Source organism: Sapajus apella, unplaced genomic scaffold (assembly GCF_009761245.1).
Source record: "Sapajus apella isolate SASKATOON/1434 unplaced genomic scaffold, GSC_monkey_1.0 scaffold17, whole genome shotgun sequence".
NCBI classification, from domain to species: domain Eukaryota; kingdom Metazoa; phylum Chordata; class Mammalia; order Primates; family Cebidae; genus Sapajus; species Sapajus apella.
In genome coordinates, this window is record NW_022436957.1 from 15,438,554 (window position 1) to 15,460,625 (window position 22,072).

Here is a 22,072-nt window from a genome sequence, read left to right on the forward strand (position 1 = left end):
TCAGGCCAACTCTAGGAGGTTCAGCATGCTGGTCCCACCTTTATGATGAGCACAGGAAGCCTGAATAATTTGTCCAGGGTACATGGGTTAAATAAGTTGTGGTCTTCAGTCCTCTTCTTTCGCCAACCCAAAATGATACCAGGAAGACAGATTAGGAGTGAGTTTCTAGGAGACTCTGGATGCCAAGCTAAGGATGAGGACTTTATTTTGTGTGCAATGAGAAATCAGAGGAGGTTTCTGGAAAGAGAAGCATAGAACAAGATGTGATGAGGGCAGTGATCTAGGGAGAAGGGCATGGTGTCAGGGATGTGCGGAATGGTGTTGAGGAGGGGTCCCAGAGCAGGAGATGGTCCAGCAGAAGACAATGAAAGACACAACTGTAAAAACACAGTGGAAAGAATCACACACCCAGAGAAGGAGGCCAACAAGCAGACACAGACACAGATGTACATACACCAAACAACTGTCAGTTGACATGTCTGTTGCCCCCTTTGGGGGCCAATGACCTTCTCCTACTTGTCCTTGATACCTGCACCTAGCTCTGGGTCTGAGTAGACCTACTCAATCCATTCTTGACAAATGAATGAACTAATGAATTCCACATCCTGAAAGGTGGAGAGAAACAGAGTTAAAGCTTCAACATGGTATTAAACAGGGCAGCAAGACCCAGTCTCTACACAAAACTTAAAAATGAGCCAAGCAGGCACACACCTGTAGTACCAGTTACTTGGGAGGTTGGGACAGGAGGATTGCTTGAGCCCAGGAGGTCAAGGCTGCAGTGAGCCATAATCGTGCCACTGCACTCCAGCCTGGGCAACAGAGTGAGACCTTTTTTCTAAAGAAAAAAAAAAACCCCAAACCCAACAAACAAAAGTCAATGCCATCTGGAATTGTTGAGGCTATAGGGATGGAAAGATGGTAGACCCTGCAGTCTTGCTGGTGTGTCAAAGTTGGTTGATTAATTGACCAATGCATTCTCCATCAACCTTGTAGTTTAAAGCATCTGTAGTACTAAACAATGCTAATCTATTCCTCTAACTGCTTTCCTCTTACAAACTTATGCCCCTCTATGAATTATCCACACTAAACAGTAGAGCAGGGCTATATATGAACAAGAAATGACGTATATTTGATTTTCTGTTCAGTCCTCTTAAAAGACAGAAAACATTTGTTTTAAGTAGGCAAAGATACATGCATAAAAAGGTTCAGGGCAATATAATAGCAAATGTATATATGCACAGAGATCTACATGTGAAGCCAGGATGTCCACTGGGAGGGGAAGGTATATCCAGGCAGCATTAAGTATAACAAGTAGCTCTATGTGTACCAGTGTGAAAAGGTGTCTATAGTACATTAAAAGACTAAATCACATAATATGTATACTATGATCCCAATTTTATAAATATACACACACACACTCATAACTCTAAACAGCATGTAGTATTTTAGTTACTCCTGATCACCTGGAACCTAGCACAAAGTATGCATTTAACAAATGTTCATTAATAAATAAATGAATCCATTCAACATTAAACTAATATGTGAAGGTCTAATACAATTAAATGAATGAGGGCAACAGAATGAGAAACTCTGTCCCAAAAAAAGATACAAACGAATGAGAGAAAGGAGGTATATGTACACAGACACACTTGTGTAAACACAGAAAATGGCATGGAAGGCTATACGCCAAAGTAACAGTGATACTTCTGGGGAGGCAGATTGGGGGAAGGGTAGAAACTCATTTTAATGCTTCCACAATATCAATGTGTTTTCACAAAGAGCACATAATATACACTGTAATCACTTTTTAAAAAACATCACAGTCACCTATTAAAATAATTACCTTGTATTATGAAACTTATCCTTCTGATCACACTTTGATTACATTAATAGTAAAGTGAGTTGGTGTTTTGAAAGAAATAAAAATAAATCAGCAAGAAAGGTGCTTTTCATGGGGCTGAATGACAAGGGCCCTCTGACCTCCCAATGACAACTGATTGTGGCAGGTCTATGAATACAGCAGGAGGTGTTAGTTCAGAAAAGGGTTCCACATCTGTAGCCCACATTAGTCATTACCCTGATCAGATGCTGTTACAGAACCCTGAGGAGGCCCATACTACTCCATCAGTGACCAAGCCAAGGTCATCTTCCCTGGCCAGACTCCACCAGCCTACACAGCCCAGACAACCATCTCTCTCCAGGTGGAGGGGCCCTGTGGTGTCCATCTTCTGAGCTTGCCCTCACCCATGGGAACACACACACACACACATACATACTCATTCATTCAGCCATGGGTGCCCCTTCTCTGGGTTCCCCTAATAACCATTATCTTTCTCTAGCTCTGTCCTCCCTCCATTGTATTTTTGTTATCTGTGAGTGTCAATTTCTGTCTGTATCTTTTCAACCCTAACACCTCTCAGCTCTTTCATACACATCTGTGTCAACCAATTCAACTGACTCACCAACACTGACATCTGCCTCATCATGGTTAGGACAATGCAAATGCATCACTCAATATTCCTATGTGGACTCAGGTGCCATATACCTAGACAATTCCTGATCCAGGCCCTCCTCAGCCCTAGGAACTTCAGAGTCACCTGATTTTAAGAAGTCACTGAAAACAGTCTTAAATTTGGTCAATTAACATATGACCCCCCAAATCAAGTTTCTACTGCCAACGTAATAGTCAAAGGGGCCATTCATTGAATAAACCGAGTTTCTGCAAAGAGGAGCTGCATATGGATATTTTAACATTAATGCTGTCATCTGATATTTCTTTAGAAGCCACATTTGTAATTTTTGGTGTCATGAGCTTAAAGAAGTCAACATCCTCTACCTCAACCACATCTTATAAACATGGTATGTGAATCAGCCATCTGAAAGGATGCAGGGGCTCTGATTTCACTGCTCAAGGATATATGGTCCACACTGAAAGGATTAAACCACATAAAGAGAACCCTGGGGCCAGGCACAGTGGCTCACAACTGTAATCCTAGCACTTTGGGAGGCTGAGACAGGAGGATCACTTGAGCCCAAGAGTTCAAGACCAGCGAGGGCAACGTGGTGAGACCCTGTCTCTAAAAAAAAGATAATAGTAAAGAGAACCCTGAGCTAACAATACAGAAGAGACAGATGGCCCAACTCAACCAGCACTGCAACCCCTGCGTGGCTCTCTGCCTCAGTTTTCTCATGTATAAAACTGGGATGATGGAGACAGACCTACTTTCAAGGGAGCTTATTTCCACCTGACTCTCTCCCTTTTTTTCCATTTGGCTTTACATTCAGGAATCTTTGAAAACGCAGCTTTGTTAATTACTGATACTAGCCCAACCAATTTTCTTTTCACTAGTCTTTCCTTCCCAACAGAGTGAGATAAAGGAACCACATCAAAACCAGAATCAGTGACGTCTCTAAACGTCCCTCTGCTTTTCATCTTTTCTCAGGCTGGTCCTAGGCGTTGATTTTGGCCTTTCAGCACATCCCTCAATCCAAACAACCCAACCTCAGCAGGCCATACCAGGGACACCTCCCTAATGTGTCCCTGGCTCGACTTTCCCCAGCCCTGGCAGCTAGCTCTCTGGAGGGGAGGGAGTCTTGATTTTCAGAGAAGAAAATCCAATACATAAAGCAACTGCTTTTCCCTGCAAGGCTAATTTTGGCAAAATGCCCAAAAGAACTCAACATATTTATAGAGTTTTGTTTGATCTACTTTTAAATGCTCCATGCAGAGCCATTCAAGTGAAATGAGAATACAGAATTTCAAAGGAAAAATTTAAGGAAGATTCTAAATATAAATTATTTATTGAGCATAAATAAGATTTCTCCTTTCTATCCAACATACTCCCTCTAACACATCTATTTTTAAAGGCATTCTCAAACTTTGCTGCTGACAAGTGAATATATCAGATATCTAACTTTTACAGTTAAAGGTGGAGTGGGCAGGGAGGAGGGAAAAGATGAGGGGATGAGGGGTGAGAGAGAAGAAAAAAGGAGGAAAGGAGGGGGAGATGAAGGAAGAGAGGAAGAAAACACAAACATTTAAAGAACTGTGACAAAGGTCTAGAAAATCCTAAAGACCTTCATCTAGGGATCCTTCTGCCTTGCCTATTCTTAGAGAATTATTGGGGGGTTGGGGAGATACACACCATAAACAAACCTAGGGTTTCCCAGTTTTTAAAATCAGTACCAAAAATGGCCACTACTGGGAGATTTTAGAAAGTGGCAGAGAATTCCACATATACTCTCTCTTTTGCAGGGAAGGGAGATCTTCATTGCAGGTGGTCATAATGTTCTTAAATTTTGACTCATTTTTTATATAGTTTTCTTCTCATCCTCATCAAAATAAAGAGGGGTGGAAGCATAGGTATTTATGAATTTTCTTGATGTTGGAAGCCTAGGTATTTATGAATTTTCTTGATGTAAATGGGAGTTTATACTCCTACAATTCATTCTTCAGAATCTAAAAAGCCAAATCCCTTAAGCAGAGGTCCTTAACTGGGGTCCGTGAACAGAATTCAGGGGCTCTAAATTGGAGGATGGTAACAAAAATACATCTTTTACTATATTCTAACTGAAATTTGGCCTTTATTTCCACCGTGAATCTAAGCAACAAACCATATTAGTACTAACAGCATCTATGAATTTTATTTCCCATAACATGAATAGATATTTCAGTTGCAGTTATCTTTAACTATCATTTACACTCACCCCTACTTCAAAATTATGATAACTTCCTGACCCACTGCTAGATGTAGCTATAATAAAGAATATGTCTTACTTGTGTTTTTGTACTATTTCGACAACTATTTTAACATAATTGGTTTCCTTTGTAATTCTTTGGTTCCCCTTTTATTCATTTACCAACATTATTCTGAAAAGAGTCCTCAGGCCTCACCAGACTGGCAAACAGGTTCCACAGAAATTTTTTGAATAAAAAGAAACCCCAATCCCTGCTTTTAAGACTGTAGTTTCAGGGCTGGGTGCAGAGGCTCACACCTATAATCTCAGCACTTTGGGAGGTCAAGGTGGAAGGATCCCTTGAGGGCAAGATTTCAAGGCCTGAGCAACATGGCGAGAACCTGTCTCTACAAAAAATAAAAATAAAAAAATTAGCAGAGCATGGTGACGCGTGCCTGTAGTCCCAGCTACCCAGGAGGCTGAGATGGGAGGATCACTTGAGCCCATGAGTTCTAGGAGGCAGTAAGCCATGACTATACCACTGAACTCCAGCCTGGGCAACAGGGCAAGAACTTGTCTTTAAAAAAAATTAGTTTCCAAGGAAACCCAAAGTACAGGGGTAAATTATTTATATTTAACAAAGCAGCAAACATAACATTTGGACTCTGTTCATTGGAATGCTTCATAGGCTTTGGAGTAACACATCATAGCAAAAGAACCACTTTGGGCAACTTCACAAGTCCTGAACCACAAACGGCCACGTGGCACAATGCTCATGAAGCTGCTTGCCAAGTGCCCTCTTATTACTCGGGTCAGTGGCTAGCAAGAGCCCCACTCTGTCATCTGGCGCCCTGGCTTGGCTGAGCTCAGTGCCCATGCTTTCTTCCAGTGAGGTCAGCATAGCTAATTTGCAGGCTGACATCTGCCACAGCCTCATCACCCTACCCCCACTCAGCCCTACTTTTCTCTCCCTTTTCTGACTACTTAAATTCTGGAGAGCACTACAAGTTTCCCCATATCCTTGAGGTATAAAGAGGTCACTAGGGCTTCCACCTACCCATATGGCTTCATACACACCTCTTGCTCCCAGCCCAACTCAGCTGCACTGTCGTGTGTATGTGTCCCCAGTGCCTGCTGGGCTGCAAGCACAGAAATATTCCATGAAAGGAGGGAAGTTGATGCTAATTTTTATAACTGCACATGATCTGCCTGGAGGGGTTGCCTGACTTCCACTGAGGTCCAATGTCTGTGGTATCACTAGAGGATGAAGGACCCTATGGTCAGCAAGGCCAGCTGGGACCATAGGCATCCGACCAGTTCTTCCAAAAAAAAAAAAAAAGTCTAAAAATAATGTCTTGGTCAAACATGCTGGCTCACGCCTGTAATCCCAGCACTTTGGGAGGCCAAGGCAGGTGGATCACTTGAGTTCAGGAGTTCAAGACTAGCTTGGGCAACATAGCAAAACCCCAACCCCAGAAAAGAAAAATACAAAAATTAGCCAGGCATGGTGACACACATCTGTAATCTCAGTTTCTTGGGAGGCTGAGGTAGGAGGATTACCTGAGCTTGAGAAGTTGGGGCTGCAGTGAGCCGAGATCACGCCACTGCACTTTAGCCTGAGTGACAGAATGAGACCCCACCTCAAAAAAAAAAAAATGTTTAAAAAAAATCAAGAAAACAGCAATTCTGCTTTTAGAAAGTTATGCTCCAGATAACTCACATAAAATGTATAAAGATATATGCATAATGTTCACTGCTATATTAGTCAGAATAGTGAAAAACCAGAATCATTCGAAATGTCCTTCAATTAGGGAACTGGTTAATTAAGCCATAGGTGTATCTCCATACAGACTACCAAAGGGAAGTGTAGCTCTAAATGAACAGATAAGGCAAGATTTCCAAGATTCTCATCAACCTAATACAAAAATTACAATACAGTATGAACAGTATGATCCCATTTGTGTGGTTATTTTTTCTTTTCTTTTTTGAGATGGAGTTTTGCTGTCACCCAGGCTAGAGTGTTGTGGTGTGATCTTGGCTCACTGCAACCTCCGCCTCCTGGGTTCAAGCAATTCTCCTGCCTCAGCCTCCTGGGTTCAAGCAATTCTCCTGCCTCAGCCTCCCGAGTAGCTGGGACTACAGGCGCATGCCACCATGTCTGGATAATTTTTGTATTTTTAGTAGAGACAGGGTTTCACCATGTTAGCCAGGATAGTCTCGCTCTCCTGACCTTGTGATCTGCCCCCCTTGGCCTCCCAAAGTGCTGGGATTACAGGCGTGTACTACTGCACCTAGCCCCATCTGTGCTTTTTAAAAATGTTAAGATGTATATATCACTATGTGTTTGAAATTGACATCTTTATGATCAAATGACTATCCACATCTGCTATGGTTCCTTCTAATACCGACACACAGACATCTGTAGGGATGATCATGAACCAAGTTTCTTCCAGGAGGTCTGACTCAGAGAAGGGATTTGATGTGACTCTTTACACCATGACTTGACTTTGTTAATTTTTTACACTAAACACGTATTATTTTTAAAATAAGTCTAAGAAAAGTTAGGATGAGTCAAACTAGAAAATGTTTTAAAAGAGCACAGAAGTATAAACAACCCAATAGCACAAAAGCTGCCTTACTGAGCAGATGATTGTGCAGGGATTGGATAAATAACAAATCAGTCCTCTCTTGGCAGAGTGCGGAACAAGCATCACCTGGAAAAGGGCAGATGATTAAGCAGACGTCCCCCTGCCGACCCCAGCAAACAAAGACGTTAGTAATGCACATGCTATCTATTTGTTCAAAGCAAATAAAAACTTTTCTCATTTATTTAAACAAATCCCACTTTCCTTGTAAATATAGGAAAGGTACAAAGGTGTATTTTTTAAAAAGAGGGGGTTATCTCTCACCCAGACTTCATTTCCCAAACTAATCTGTATCTTTCCTCGCCATCTCGGGGAGGGGGGAGCAGTGAGTGTCATGAAAAGCGTAAACTTACAAGCTGCAAATCCAGAAAGTGTCAATCTAAAAATCCTGAGGCAAAAAAATGAATGTAGATTCATTTGCAGAATAGAGAAAGAGCAGAGAAAAACAGAGAAAGTAGAGAAAAATAAATCCACATTAATCTCTCCCAAAATAATTTTTGTCAGCACTTAAGTATTCTATTCAGCACTTAAATGTCTTTACCTCAACAGGCTTTACTATAAAACTTTCTATATATTACATATATCTCTTTTTGCAAGATGAAACCTCTTGGAGGGTGGGAATTGGGTTTTTCTAATGGTCTGCAGCAGAGATCAGCAAACTACTATTGTAAAGGGCCAGACAGTCAATACTTCAGGCTTTGTGAGCCATATGGCCTCTGTCAACTACTCAACTCTGCCATTGTAGTGGCAAAAACCAACCACAGACCATACATAAATGAATGGGTGTACCTGTGTGCCAATAAAACTTGACTTACAAATACAGGCAGTGCCAGATTTGGCCCATGGGCCATCATTTGCTGACCTTTGGTTTATAGGAAGAAGTGATAAGAATCCAAATCAGAAACCAGGGGCAAGAGACATGGGTGAGGTTGAATCATCAGCTTAGATGTGACCCCCTCCCAGACACCTTCCCTGACTGCCTTTGAGGCAGGGTTATGGTCCCCCCAAACCACCACCACCAAAAACAACCATGAGAGAGCACAAACCCAGTGTGTAATGCTCTCTTTACCCTGCCCACGCTGCCTGGGGATTGTTTGATTCTCAAATCCGAGGAAAAGGAACTCAGCTGGACTCCTTGTGGATTACTACAGGCTAGCCCAGAGCCCAGCCTAGAACAGGTCTTTAACAACCATCTCATAAACAAAGGAAGAACAAAACATGTAAGTAAGTAAGGGGATGAAGAAGAAGGAAGAATTAAAAATGGCCCTGAAGTGTCGATGGGAGGAAGTAAAGGTTGGTAATGCCAACTAAAACGCAGAACACAGCTGAGCATGGTGGCTTACATCTGTAATCTCAGCACTTTGGGAGGTCAAGGCAGGCGGATTGCTTGAGCCCAGGAGTTCGAACCCAGCCTGGGCAACATAGCGAGATCCTGTCTCTACAAAAAAAAAAAAAAAAAAAAAAAAGATTAATTAGCCAGGCGTGGTGGCACACACCTATAGTACCAGCTACTTGGGTGGGCTGAGGTAGGAGGATCACTTAAGCCCTGGAGGTGAAGGCTGCAGTGAGCTGTGACTGCACCACTGCACTCCAGCCTCAGTGACAGTGAGAGACCCTGTCTCAAAAAGTGAATAAAAACAAATAAAATAAAATGCATAATACAGAAGCAACAGGAGTCTGACCAGGGAGAGAATCTGCTGCTCGATCACATTCGAACAGTTGGGGACACAGTGATTGTCTCCCATCTGCCACTCCACCACAGACCACCAGACCTGGGTCAGCTCCTACCAGAAACGGGTTCAGGGATCAGCAGGTGGTCCTAGGTCAGGGTGTACAGTGAGAGACAAAGGTGGGTCTGCCCAGAGCATCTAAATGAAGAGAGGTCCCCTGCACTTCCGCACTGGATGTAAACTGGGAAGTCCACTGTTGCTCCACTTGCTGGTCATAGCACAAAGCCAACTCAGGGAGAAGCAGGGCACAGAGAAGAAACTTGGGCCCTGACAAGTCTGCCCTGCCTGTGTACAACTTCCTGTTACACAAGACAGGCATTTCTTCATGACCTAAGCCAGGTAGAACCACGGTGCCTGTGACCTGCAGCCCAGAGACCAGTAGCCAGCACAGAGTGACTGAAAGTGGACATGAAGGCAGCAAGGAGGGTGGGCCCCCCTAGAGGTTGGGATTAGGGAATTGTATGCTTCATGGCATTGGCTGAACCCAGGAAGAAGCCAAAGACAGGACCATAGAAACAGCTTACACTTCAGAAGTTGGAGAAGAGGAGTCAATCAAATATAATAGAGAAAGGAGTAGAGCGGGAGTGGGAGGGGCAAACAGAGGCACAAAACGCAAAGCAGAATGTTTCCAGAAAAAGGTGGTAATCTAAGGTACTACATGGAGTTTGGCAGAGGCAGCAAAAAGGAAGGGGTCTGACAGACCCAGGTTCAAACCCAAACTACACCACTAACAGTGTGGCCTTAGATAGGTCATATAACCTCTCTGAGCCTTGCTTTTTCCAACTGCAAAATGAGGCCAATGCCATCTACTTCTCAGGGTCGTTTAAAGGACTGCATAGATGCCTCCACTACAACACTCTGCATAGGGAACTAGGGTGTACTGATTGCATTAAGGTCCTAATTCTTTTTTAACTTTTAGGTTCAGGGTACAATGTACAGGCTTGTTATATAGGTAAACTCATGTAACAGGGGTTTGTTATACACATTTCATCACTCAGGTACTAAGCATAATACCCAATAGGTATTTTTTCTGATCCTCTCCCTTCTCTCACCTTCCACCCTCAAGGAGGCCCCAGTGTCTGTTGTTCCCCACTATGTGTTTGTGTGTTCTCATTGTTTAGCTTCCACTTATAAGTGAGAACGTGCATTATTTGGTTTTCTGTTCCTACATTAGTTTGCTAACAATAATGGCCTCCAGTTCCATCCATATTGTTGCAAGGGGCATGATCTTGTTCTTTCTTATGGCCGCATAGTATTTCATGGTTTAAATGTACCACATTTTCTTTATCCAGTCTATTGTTGATGGGTATTTAGGTTGATTCCACATTTTTTCTATTGTGAATAGTGCTGCAAGAAACATAGCTATGTATGTGTCTTTATGGTAGAATAATTTACATTCCTTCGGATAAATACCCAATAATGGCACTGCTGAGTCAAATGGCAATTCTGTTTTTAGTTCTTTGAGGAATCACTACACTGCTTTCCACAATGAAGACCCTTAATTCTTTACCCTTCCCAGTCTCCATGTCCTTTCTCACATGACTTCAGAGTGCTTCCCTTAAAGACAGAGTAGATATCCCGGCCCATGTGATTTGCTTTAGAAAGCAAAGTGAAATGTAAGTGGTAGTATGTGGTTCTAAGCTTAGGCCTCAAAAGAACTCATAGTTATCCACTTGCACTGTTGCACCTCTGCCATCACCACGCAAACATGCCCCAGCTGGCCTGCTGGAGCATGCAAGATACACAGAGCAGATTAACGTGGTATGCTGCTGGGGTTTTGTGGACATTTGTTATGCAGCAATATTGTGGCAACAGATAACTGATACGACAACACTTGACACAGTGCAAGTCCTCAAAAAAACGTTTAACACCAATACTCAGGGAGGAAGGAAGCTGCAAATATTTTATCTTATTCTTCCATCCTAGTGAGTTAAGTGTTTTCTCCCATTTTTTCTTTGTTTTTTTTTTTTTTTGTTTTGTTTTGTTTTTTTTTTGAGACAGAGTTTCACTCTTGTTGCTCAGGCTGGAGTGCAATGGTGCCATCTTGGCTCACTGCAACCTCTACCTCCTGGGTTCAAGTGATTCTCCTGCCTCAGCTGCCCGAGTAGCTGGGATTACAGGCATGTGCCACCATGCCCGGCTAATTTTTTTGTACTTTTAGTAGAGACGGGGTTTCTTCATGTTGTTCAGGCTGGTCTCGAACTCCGGACCTCAGGTGATTCGCCCATCTCGGCCTCCCAAAGTGCTTGGATTACAGGCGTGAGCCACCGTGCCCAGCCTCCCTTTATCTTTTCTCCATATTCATCAGAGCCCAAAGGGCAAACAGAAGTTTCTAGAAAGATTTCTTTTTAGATAGTTTGAAGAACACTAATTTTAAAGGACAGGGAAAGATTGTTAATTTCCTACTTATTGTACTATGTTTATCTTTAGCTAACAAATAAAAATGGAAAAGAAAACAGGAGAAGGAAAGCTCTCTTGACCCAGAATTCTCTTATGCAAGTCATCCATTATGCCTCTCAAGAAACACACATGATGCAATTGAGACAAGGTAACATACATGACAGACCAACTGTAATTGCTAATTAACAGAATTTCTTAGCTGGTGGTGAATGGAAGAATGTTAGTTATTTGTTACACTATTCTTGATCCTTTTTTACTGTGGTAAAGCATTCATAACATAAAATTTACCATCTTAACCATTTTAAGTGTACAGCTCAGTGGCATTAAGTACACTCACATTATCGTGTCACTATTGCCACCATCCATCTCCAGAAGTCTTTTCATTTTGTAAAACTGAAATTATATAACCATGAAACAGTAACTGCCCATTCTCCTTCCCCCAGCCCCTGGAAACCATTCATCCTACTTTCTGTCTCTATAAATTTGACTATTTCTAGGTAACTCACATAAGTGGAATCATATAGTATCTGTCTTTTTGTGTCTGGTTTATTTCACTTAGCATAATGTCCTCAAGTTTCATCCATGTTGTAGCATGTGTCACAATTTCTTTCCTTTCTAAGGCTGAATAATATTTGTTTATCCATTCATCCTCAATGAACACTTGGGTTGCTTCTACCTTTTGGCTACTGTGAATAATGCTGCTCTGAATGTGGGTGTGTAAATATTTGTTCAAGTCCCTTATTGATCCCTTTCTATGTGTCTTTACTAAAACCTCATTTGGAAATATTAAACATGTTTTTAAAAGTATCACGCCAGGCACGGTGGCTCATGCCTATAATCCCAGCACTTTGGGAGACTAAGCAGGCGATCACGAGGTCAAGAGATTGAGACCATCCTGGCCAACATGGTGAAACTCTGTCTCTACTAAAAATACAAAAATTAGCTGGGCGTGGTGGTGTGCCTGTAGTCCCAGCCACTTGGGAGGCTGAGGCAGGAGAATCGCTTGAACCTGGGAGGCAGAGGTTGCAGTGAGCTGAGATTGTGCCATGGCACTCGAGCCTGGCGGCAAAGTTAGACTCCGTCTCAAAAAAAAAGTATCACTTAGATAATAATCTTTAGCCATCATCTAACAGGTGGCAGGGAAGGGACTGGCAGCTAGAATTTGTAATTCAACCCAATTTACCATGAATGATTCTATCCCACACCCACTGAAATAAACATGGAGATGATATGCAAAAGCCTTTGGAAGAGGCAGTTCAGGTTAAATATCTCTTATCAGAAAAGCTTGGGTCCAGAAGTGTCTTGGATTTCAGATTTTCTTTTTTCATATGTTGGAATATCTGCATTATGCTTGCCAGTTGAGTATCCATAATCTGATATCCAAAATGCTCCAATGAGCATTTTCTTTAACTGTCACAGCAACACATAAAAAGCTGCAGATTTTGGAGCATTTCAGATTTTGGATTTTCAGATTTGGGATGCTAAACCTGTATTCTGAAGCATGCTGAGCTGAAGGAAAAGTGAATACACATCTCACCGTCTGTCTAACCTTGTGCAATCAAGCTGAGTAAAGACTGGCAGAAACCCATGCTGCCATGCAGTGGATGAGAATGGGTGGCTTACCAAAGACAGAAATATTAATTGCATTACTCAACAAAATCAACATGGGGCATTCTCAGCAAAGAATCTTCTGAAGCTCTCCAGAGGCTTCTGACAGGTCATGTGGGAACTAGATTGGTTCAAAAACTGTTTGTCAGCTGTAGAAGCTAGAATGGGCTGATGGTAGAGTGGACCCCAATATTTCTTCCTGGGGACCCTGGGGAGGGTTTGCAAAGAAAGAAGTGGGGCTGGGCACAATGGCTCACACCTGTAATCCCGACACTTTGGGAAGCCAAGGTGGGTGGATCACCTGAGGTCAGGATTTCAAGACCAGACTGGCCAACAAGGCAAAACCCCATCTCTACTAAAAATACAAAAATTAGGGTGGTGGTATGCACCTCTAATCCCAGCTATCCAGGAGGCAGAGGCAGGAGAATTGCTCGAACTGGGGCTGGTGGGGGGGGTTGGGCAGAGGCTGCAATGAGCCAAGATTGTGCCACTGCACTCCAGGCTGGGCGACAGAGCAAGGCTCCATCTCAAAAAAAAGAGACGGAAAGAAGTGGGATCCTTACGCTTTTCAACATTTCCAAAGGCTTAATAGCCAAATGAGGGCTCATAGGTTAAAATGTTTTGAGGACTCTGTGTAAACAGTACCATGACCCTGAACTGGAGAACTAGTTATGTTCTGATGTAGAAACAAAAGCTTTTAGAAACCATCCCCAGCTTAAGAGATACTAGAAACTTCTCAACCTTTCAACTTGCAGATGAAGAAATTGATGCTTAAAAAGGTAAAATGACCTTCCCAACATTGATAATGGCCGACAGAGCTGAGAATTATCAAGATGAGGATAATTTAAATGAGGGTGTCTGAATCATCCTGGGCAGAAGTAGTGGGGAGATAAGGGCACAGAAGTAGTTTTCCAGCCTCAAGGAGCTAACAGTCTGATTCTAAGCCACTAAAAACAGACAGCATATTTGTTAACTGTTACTAAGTCTTGCTGGTTACCCCTAGGCCCATCTGCCTCTGGCCACAGAATCTTAGGGTTGAAGGAGAGGCCATCCAGGCCTGTGTCATTTTGTTTGCTTTGTTTCAGTACAAAGCTGACACTCATCAGCTCTAATAAATGATCACCTTCCATTTTCCACTTCAACTTGGGCTTTTGGCAGAATGTATTCATACATCAACATAAATAGCTCGATACAGTTCATAATTTATGAACACGTGGAAGGAGAGAGACTGATCCTACAAACTCCCCAGCTGATGCTTGCCTCTCTTCCTTCTTGATGCCTAGCTTTGGTCATTTTTAATTTTAAGATCACCTCCACCTGAGAGGATCAGCAGGGAGTGAGAAAAGTGAAATTGCATCCTATATAAGGCTTTCTAATAAAAAAGGTTTAGAGTTAAATAGCAAAAGCATTTCTGTGGGTCCCCTGGATTTCAATGGTCCATTTTATTCGCATCAACTCTGTACAATTGTAACAAGAGCTAATGACACACACTTAAATATACCCACACCCTAAGGGCCCACTCCAGAATGCAATGGAGCTTAAAAAGTATGGAAGAGAAGGATGGAGAGAGAGCCAGAGGAAGAATAAAGGAACAAAGGAAAGAAGGAAGAAGGGGGAGAAGGAGGGAGGAAAGGAGTCTCTTGAACATTAATGTGAATTGCACACGACTTCTGTGTAAGAAGGACAAGAGCTATAGGGCCAAAGCTTAGGAGGGAGCATGTGAAGTCTTTAAAGTATATGTATACATATGAAACAGAAATAGGATTTTCATTTCTAGCTTATGCTGGTTTTCCCATCCCTAACCACACAGTGTCAGACATATCAGTAACTGAGAGATTTCTTTTTTCCTTTTTGTACATAGCTTCAAGTGCCTTACCTTTTATCTCAATTATTTAGTCAAACATAAATTACAAAGAAAGCTAATTTATTAAAAAAGAAGCTACTTCTAGTGATATTATCAAACAGCTGCTTTAAAGCTTTTTAAAGGTCAAATATAAAACAACTGGTATTATTTTTCCCCTAAACAATATTTTTTAAAAATAACCATTAAGCATTTTGAGCAACCAAGTTGGGAGGATTGCTAGAGGCCAGGAGTTGAAGGCCAGCCTGGGCAACAGAGCAGAAACCCATCTCTATAAAAGAAATAATAATAACTATTAAAACAGCATGCTGTGTTCATTTGTTTGCTTTAATCTCTCAAATAATGTGGCCTAGCAAAGGGTTGAAACAAATTAAAGGGAAAACTCAGCGGTAAACTATCCAGGATTTTTGATTTTCCTTTGTAAGGAATGACAATACCAAAGAATCCATCCAAGTGGGTCCTAGGGAGAAAAGAAGGGGACAGAGAGGAAAAAGAAGCAAGGAGAGACAGGGTGGGAGGAGAGAAAACAGCTTTTCAGGCCACCCCACAGGGGTTGTCACCTCCCTGCTCTAGTGTTACAGCATCTTCAACAAGGAAACTGCAGGTGATTAGAGAGAGAGATTTTACCTAAATTGAAATTGTAGAATACTAATCATTAATCATTCATAATACTAGATTCCTGACAGGCAAAACTGACACATAATCATGTAGTCCAAAATTAACTTTCCCTCCCTGGTCCTGATGAAGGTGATGAGGAATCAAATATCAGAGAAGTCAAAGCCCAGAAATGAAGGAAAAGCTAAGTCTGGCCCATGTACTCCAACAAAAAGAGAACAGTACACACTTGTATAGAAAATAAACTGAACTCTATACACTTTCATTTATAAAACCTTGGATAAAAGTGTAAAATCAAACACATTAAAAATTTCACATGAAACTGAAACCTTCCCTTGTCTTGGATACATTCTCGCACTTGAATCGTATGTTACACCAGTAAATGTGAAAATTTTAGGACCCTTCTGTTCGAGCACAGTGTTAACCTTCTGACTTAACTCCACCTTCAATCTCATTGCTCAAGACCTAGTTGAAATTTCCTCCTCTGAAACTATTTCACCTTCTCAGTCTCTACTAACTGCCCATGTTCAGGGCAAGAGCTAGGTTCAGTACTTATTCTATGATCCACTCTCAAAACAGATGCTTAATAAGTCTCCTCTCTTCTTTGCCACTCAGTAACCAAAGACAATTTCTATGAATCACAGAATTTCAACAGCTTCTCCTTAAACATGTAACTTAATGTTTGTTTTCCCTCTGGTAGTTTGCCTTGCAGTAACTTGTTTTTCAAAAGAATTAGGGTGTTTGAGTACAAGTATATACTTCATTCAACAATTAAAGTGAGCTCCAAGATAAGTAAGATGTGGCTTCTTCCTCCAATGGCCTTAAAACCTAGTGAAGAAAACCAAAATCTAAACATGCACAAAACTTGCAGAAGAATAAAAGTGCATTAATAGAATGAAATGCAGCCCAAAGTATCAAAAAATAGTCATTTAAGATCAGATCACTAAGATCAGACTAAAAATCACTAAGATCAGATGACCAAGGTTTTTCTTTTTTTCACTTAATATACTATTATATTTGAAAAACAAAACAGTTGTTTTCATAATATGAACTAGTGAAAGTGAGTTTTTTTTTAGTTTTTTTACACGCCCACTTTTTTAAGTTTTCTTCTTAATTGATACATAATAATTGTATATGGGGTAGAGTATAATGTTATGATCCATGTATACATTGTGTAATGATAATGTTAGGGTATTTAGCTTACCCATCACCTCATTTATTTACCATTTCTTTGTGGAGAGAACTTCAAAATCTTCTATTTATTTCGAAACACACAATATAACATTGTTAACTGCTGTATAAATATACATATATAGTTGTCCCACAGTATTCCTGACAGATTGGTTTCCAGGAACCCCAGCGCATCCCAAAATCCACACATCTTCGATTCTCTCGATTGGTTCTGTGGAACTCAAGTATGGGAAAATACAGCCCTCTGTATACATAGGTTTGGCATCCCACAGATGCTGTATTTTCTATCTGCATTTGGCTGAAAAAAAAATCTACATATAAGTGGACCTTGATCAAGGGTCAACTGTATATACAAAACTCCTTAACTTAGATAAAAATTCCTACACACACACACACACACACACACACACACACACACACACACACACAATTCTAATATCATTTGTTTAAATACAGCATTTTATAATTTCCACTTATCCACTTCTGAAAGCTAGTGACTGGTAAGTACTAACAATTCTCTAAATATCAAAGGGGAACATTATTTAATTAACAAGAGTGTTCCACAAGGCCTACTGAAAGAGAAATCTTCAAAAGTTAAATTCTTCTATGTATCAGCAATAGAAAAAATATGAGAGGGAAAAGATCCTATTTACAAAAGCCAACAATAACCACCATCTATCTTAAAATAACATCATAAATAAACAAGATTGCACAAATAGAACTATAACACTTGACTCAACAGAGTGACATCCCATGTTACTGGATGACTAGAATTAGCTATTTAGAATTCAGAAGGGGATATATGTTTTAATCTACAAGAATTAGCCTACTGTGATGTTTGGGGAAAAGTGAAGGGGGAGAAAAGGTTTTCACTTACATACTTGTATATAAAGTTGGTTTATGCAACAATGCAAAACTTTAAACAAAAATGTTAGAAAAATGTTAATTCTTCTAAAAGTGACATAATTTTAATGAAATTAAAATTTTAACTTAATGACATGATTTTAAAATAAATGAGAGTAATTAAATCATTTTTGAAAATGAAGGGTGATAGGAAGGCTAAAAGCTTGGCATATATTAAAATGTATTATAAAGCCACAATGGTTAACCATATTAAGAACAGTAAGACAAATTAATGGTATAGAATTGAAAGCCCAGACAAAAAGACTGTAATACATATAATATTATATGATAAATGAGGTATCATAAAATCACTGGGAAGGGCTATTCAATAAAAGGCCCTGGAAAAGTGGCTATTTCAAAATAAAAATCAATTTGTATACTAACCTCATACTATACATCAAAATTCTATACAGATTAAAATTTTGAAGTAAAAAATTAAGCCAGTATAAAAAAGGAGATAAGCTAGGTGATAATTTATTCAGAGAAATCACAAAAGAAAGCATCAATATACTCATCTACATAAAAATTTACTATTTCTGTGCATCAAAATCAATCACAAACAAAATGAAAAACAAACAAATTGGGAAGCAAAATTTGCCAAGAATGACAAGGGAATAGTACACTAACGAGTAAGAAAAATATAAGGATCTCAATGTAAAGGGCAAAGATTACTAACAAATGATGGGAGAAAAAAATGTTCAAGCACTCTATTAATCAGAGAAATTCAATCTTAGAACACGAAGCAGCACTCTCCCCACTTCAGTAGTGAGACAGATCAGTGCAAGCTTTCAGGAAATCAATTTGATAATGAATCCAAGTCCCATAAAATATACACATGCATCGCTTCTCGGCCTTTTGGCTAAGATCAAGTGTAAAATATACACATGCTTTTGTCTAGTAATTCCACATCTAAGAAATCTTTCCTAAAGAAATAATCAGAGCTGTGGATAAAGATTTATGTGCAAAAATAGCCAACGCAGAGTTACCGACAACGGCAAGAAAAATTGGAAACATAAATGGATTCTTTCCTTTCTAGCAGAGGCTCTTTCTATGAAGCACAGAATTTAGAATATAAGAGGTTCTGCTTTTGATTTACAGATAATCTCATTTTTTTTCTCAAGAAATGAACAATAGGATGTCACAGCCAGTTCTCTACCCTTCTCAAATCAATTATCTAATATTTAGGTCACCCTTAGCAAAACAGCATCTTTTTGATCCCTCAGACCCACTATCTCCTAGGCAACTGATTGAATAAAGAAAAATATAAAGCTTTGCTGAGAAATATGTAATTTTAAAGACTTCAATAAATGGAATGGCACATCTTGTCCTTCAGGTGAGGAAAGGGGATTAGTGGTAGAAGACGTAAAAGACAAAGAGGCAGACAGACATGGCATTTTAACCCCCATTTGTGTGGTATTTTTTAACAGCTTTACTGAGATATCATTTACATACCATAAAATTCACCCATTTCAAGTGTACAATTAAACGGTTTTATGTATTTGCAGGATTGTACAACCATGACAGCAGTGTAATTTTAGAACATTTCTATCACCCCCAAAAGAAACTTCACGCCCATCAGCAATCACTTTCCATTCCCACCTTCAGCTCTAGGCAAACACAAATCTACTTTCCATCCCTAGGGAATTGCTTATTCTGCACATTCATATCGACGGAATCATACAATACGTGGTCTTTTGTGACTGGCTTCTTCCACTTAGCATAATGTTTTCAAGGTCCACCCATGTTACAGCATGTATCAGGACTTCATTCCTTTTTACAATATTCCATGGTGTAAGTAGATCACATTTTGTTCAGCCATTCATCCATTGGGGGATGCTGGGGTGGTTGCCACTATTTGCCTATCATAAATAATGCTGCTATGAATATTCATGTGTGGACATATATGTTACGTGTGGACATATATGTTTTCATTTTTCTTGGGTCACATGGGTGACTGTTTTCCAAAGTGGCTGTACCATTTTACATTTCCATCAGCAGTGGATGAGTTGTTCATACTAGTCACTTTTAATCTTTTTAATTTCTCCTAAAATTGGCAGTGATGTTTACACTTTAATTCCTCATATAGTAACTTAAATGTTCTCTCCTTTATTCTTGATCAGTGTAGATAAGGTTTATCAATTTTGTTGATAATTTTTAAGAATCAACTGTTTATTTCATTGATTTTCTACAGTTTTTCCATTCTCTATTTCATTTATTTCCACTGTAACCTTTATCATTTCCTTCTTTCTGAGTCTAGTTTGCCCTTCTTTTCTAGTTTCTTAAAGTAGAAAGTAAGTCTATTAATTTCAGCTGTCTTCCTTTTGTATACAGGCATTTGCAGCTGTCAGTTTCGCTTGAAACACTGCTTTTACCACATGCAGCACATTTTTGTGTCATGTTTTCATTTTGATTCATTTCAAAGTTTTTTGTTTTTTTTTTTTTTTTTTACTTTAGGTTCTGGGGTACATGTGCAGGTCATGCAGGGTTGTTGCATAGGTGCATACATAACCAGGTGGTTTGCTGCCACTATTCCCCCTTTGACTATATCTAGCATTTCTCCCCATGTTATTCCTCCCCACCCCCCACTATCCATCCCCTAGCCCCCTTAACTGCCCCGTGTGTGATGCTTCTCTCCCTGAGTCCACGTGTTCTCATTGTTCGACACCCGCCTATGAGTGAGAACATGCGGTGTTTGGTTTTCTGTTCTTGTGTCAGTTTGCTGGGAATGATGGTTTCCAGATTCATCCAAGTCCCTACAAAGGACACGAACTCATCATTTTTTATGGCTGTGTAGTATTCCATGGTGTATAGGTGCCATGTTTTCCTTGTCCAGTCTATCATTGATGGGCATTTGGGTTGGTTCCAGGTCTTTGCTATTGTACACAGGGCTGCAATGAACATATGTGTGCATGTGTCTTTATAGCAGAACAATTTATAGTTCTTTGGGTATATACCCAGTAATGGGATTGCTAGGTCAAATGGAATTTCTATTTCTAGATCCTTGAGAAATCACCACACTGTCTTCCAAAATGGTTGAACTAATTTACACTCCCACCAACTGTGTAAGAGTGTTCCTATTTCTCCACATCCTCTCCAACATCTGTTGTCTCCAGATTTCTAAATGTTCGCCATTATAACTGGCATAAGATGGTATCTCAACGTAGTTTTCATTTGCATTTCTCTAATGACCAATGATGATGAGCACTTTTCCTATGTTTGTTGGCCTCATATATATCTTCCTTTGAAAAGTGTCTGTTCATATCCTTTGCCCACTTTTGAATAGGGTTGTTTTTTTCTTGTATATCTGTTTTAGTTCTTTGTAGATTCTGGATATTAGCCCTTTGTCAAATGGGTAGACTGCAAAATTTTTTTCCCATTCTGTTGGTTGCCAGTTTGCTCTAATGATGGTTTCTTTTGCTGTACAGAAGCTCTGAATTTTAATTAGATCCCATTTGCCTATCTTGGCTTTTGTTGCCATTGCTTTTGGTGTTTTAGTAATGAAGTCCTTGCCTATGCCTATGTCCTGTATGGTTCTGCCTACATTTTTCTCCTAGGGTTTTTATGGTGTTAGGTTTTATGTTTAAATCTTTAATCCAACTGGAGTTAATTTTAGTGTAAGGTGACAGGAAGAGGTCCAGTTTCTGCTTTCTGCACATGGCTAGCCAGTTTTCCCAACACCATTTACTAAACATGGGAGTCCTTTCCCCATCGCTTGTTTTTGTCAGATCTGTCAAAGATCAGTTGTAGATGTGTGGTGTTGCTTCTGAGGCCTTTGTTCTGTTCCATTGGTCTCTGTCTCTGTTTTGGTACCAGAACCATGCTGTTTTGATTACTGTAGCCTTGTAGTAGAGTTCGAAGTCTGGCAGTGTGATGACTCTGGCTTTGTTCTTTTTGCTTAGGATTGTCTTGGCTATGCGGGCTCTCTTGTGATTCCATATGAAGTTTAAAGTGGTTTTTTCCAGTTCTGTGAAGAAGGTCATTGGTAGCTTGATGGGGATAGTGTTGAATCTATAAATTACTTTGCACAGTATGGCCATTTTCACAATATTGATTCTTCCTAACCATGAGCATGGAATGTTTTTCCATCTGTTTGTGTCCTCTCTTATTTCTTTGAGCAGTGGTTTGTAGTTCTCCTTGAAGAGGTCCTTTACATCCTTTGTTAGTTGTATTCCCAGGTATTTTATTCTCTTTGTAGCAATTGTGAATGGGAGTGCGCTCTTGATTTGGCTCTCTGTTTGTCTGTTATTGGTATATAGGAATGCTCGTGATTTCTGCACACTGATTTTGTATCCTGAGACTTTGCTGAAGTTGCTTATCAGTTTGAGAGGATTTTGGGCTTAGGCCATGGGGTCTTCTAAATATACAATCATATCGTCTATAAATAGAGACAGTTTGACTTCCTCCTTTCCTAAATGAATACCCTTTATTTCTTTTTCTTGCCT

General features: G+C 40.2%; 1 protein-coding gene across 10 annotated transcripts in view; it reads right to left on the minus strand.

Moving 5' to 3' along the window:
* The window catches only part of SH3KBP1 (SH3 domain containing kinase binding protein 1), a 374,021-nt gene that overhangs the window by 195,758 nt on the left and 156,191 nt on the right, over positions 1–22,072 (minus strand). The gene's annotated exons all lie outside the window — the stretch shown is intronic.